The following is a 2,734-nucleotide window of genomic DNA, read 5'->3' on the forward strand; positions in this document are numbered from 1 at the left end:
CATGGAGTGACTGGAGCTGGGCTGCAGGTACATGAAGATGGCCGTCCCATAGAAGATGGAGACTGTGGTGAGCTGAGAGGCACAGGTGGACAGAGCCCTCTGGTGTCCCTGATCTGAATGCATTTTCAAGACGGTGATAAATATGAAAAATAGGAGGTCAAGATAACCAGAAGAGCAAAAAAGACATTAAAGCTTGACATAAAAACCAGAATGGTTTCACTGATATGTGTATCAGAGCAAGACAGAGCCACGACTGCTGGAATATCACAGAAAAAGTGATGGACCACATTGGATATACCAAATGAGAGACTGAATATTTCCCCGATGTGAAAAATGGCATTCAGGAAACCACAGATGTAGGAGGCTGTGGCCAGACAATCACACACACCTGTGGTCATGGTGGAGGTGTAGTGCAGGGGCTTGCACACTGCTGTATAGCGGTCGTAGGCCATGGAGGCCAAGAGGTAATTTTCCACAGTGGCAAAGGCTACAAAAAAGAACATCTGAGCAGCACAGGCATTGTAGGAGACGACCTTGTTTCCTGTGAGGAGCTCAGCCATGACTGTGGGAGTGATGGCTGAGGAGTAACCAACATCCACCAGGGACAGGTTACTAAGGAAGAAGTACATGGGGGTGTGCAGACGAGGGTCCAGCAGGATCAGCACAACCATTCCTAGGTTTCCAGCCACATTGATGAGGTAAATGAGAGTAAACACGATAAAGAGAGGGGTCTGCAGCTCTGGGGAGTCAGTTAACCCTTGGAGGACAAACTCTGTCACTTCTGTGCAGTTCCCCATCAATTGGTTGGAAACCGTGAGATGTCCTATAGCAATGAGGAATAAATGGAGTAAGACACAAAGCAGATACTTAGCCAAGTCTAACCCACTCTGAGATTTCATATGACCCCAGTTAGAATGGCTATTATTAAAAATAACAAATGCTGATAATGATGTTAAGAAAAAGTAACACACGCACTGCTGGTCAGAAAGTAAGTGAAAGCACCCATTATGGAAAACAGTGTGAAAGAGGCTCTGAAAATTAAAACTGGATCCTTCATGGATTAAGCATTCCTACATAGGGGTACGTGACCAAAGGAAGTGTCCTTTACAGAAAAACAGGTGGAACTGAAAACATTACAGTGAGTGAAGTAAGTCAGACACGTGATCTTACTCTTATATGGAAGCTAAAAATGTTTATTTTAATGTGATTACTAGAGACCAGGAGGGAGAAGAAAGTCTGGGTAGAGAGAACCAAAAACACAGTCAGGAGGGATAAATTGTAAGGCCCCACAGCACCATAGGATGAGCATCATTCACTGTTGCGGTTATTTGCTTCATGCAGAACTGAATGCAGGGCTCTGGATCAATGCAGCAGCAGAGAGAAGCAGCAATTAAATTACAGATGGCCCAGGGTGCGACGAAGGTCAGCCAGGGATGACGCCACGAGGCAGTGGACACACCATCCACTGGCACACAGCTTAAACTTCAGAGCCAGTGGGTGAAATAAAGAAGGAGAAGCCCGATTACGAAGTGAAACCACCACCAAACCGGGCACTGCTCCCGGCACAGTTTGAAGATGGAGCCATTCGTGAAGTGAAGAGAAACCTCGGTGAAAAGAAGCCCAGGGGCGGCAGTAGCTTGATGCTCACCCAATACCATTCCTTGCATAGCCTCCTTCATCCCATCTGGAAAATGAAAGTACTGGTAAGACCTACCCACAGCTGTAATTTTGAGAACTAAATAAAATAATCCTCAGCGCTATTTGAGACACGAGGTTCTCCCACCAGGACACAGCCCAGACAGAACCTGAGATATTAACGGAAGTATTTCCTCATTCACAGGATGGGCTCCCGGATGAGGGCTGGGACCAAGCTATGCCGGGAAACACACAGCACCTTTTAGGGGAAGAAGCCAGGAGCACGGAAGCCGGACGGTGCTCACCCCAGGCCTCACGATGCTCAGGGCCAGCCCAGCCAGGGGGCTCCCTGACCAGACAGGGTCAGAGCTCGAAAAAGAACAGGAGAGTGCTCCCAACTGTGGATCTCACAGAAGCCGCAATCCAGAGGCTTCCAAAAATACAGAAGCTTCCCAAAAGCTGAGCCCTCAGATATTGAAGTGGATGAAACTCCAGACAAATATTTTAAAGCAGATAGTGAAAATGACTAGTAACATCAAGGGAGAGCCATACAAGCAGCTGACCTTCTCTGCTAGGATCAAATAATAATCAAAGAACAGACAAACATGCAGTTGAATGAATTAGGGAAAACAATGCAAGGTGTGAAAGACAACTTCAGCAAAGTCACGGAGATTCTGGAAAAGGACCAGGCAGAAATCAAATAAAAACTGCAGTGAAAGTGTAGGCATAGAAAAGATCTGTCAGAAGAAAGACCAGCGCTGCTGGAACTTTCAGACAGACTCAAAGAAAAAAAGGAGCAAGCAGCACTGAATGGATGGTACAAAAATTCTTGGATAAACCCAAAAGAAATAACCTAAGGTTCTTTGGCCAAAATAAGGCAATAAATTACATACGGACTAATGGCTTTAAAAATACATTCACTGAAATTATTGCAGGAAATTTCACAAAGCTGAAGGTTGAGGCGGATACTCAGATAAAGGAGGCATTTTGGAACCCCCAAATACACACGACCAGAGTGGATCATTCTATGACACAACACAGTTGAAATTCAGAAATCCAGAGCAAAGAAACTATTAAAAGCTGTTGGAAGACACACCAA

General features: G+C 45.5%; 1 pseudogene; it reads right to left on the bottom strand.

Annotated features, from left to right (window-relative positions):
• Positions 1 to 6: 6 nt before the first annotated feature.
• Positions 7 to 797, bottom strand: LOC104864811 (annotated as a pseudogene).
• Positions 798 to 2,734: the final 1,937 nt, after the last annotated feature.

This window comes from Fukomys damarensis, unplaced genomic scaffold (assembly GCF_012274545.1).
Source record: "Fukomys damarensis isolate Sample0158 unplaced genomic scaffold, DMR_v1.0_HiC HiC_scaffold_28182, whole genome shotgun sequence".
Taxonomy (NCBI): Eukaryota; Metazoa; Chordata; class Mammalia; order Rodentia; family Bathyergidae; genus Fukomys; species Fukomys damarensis.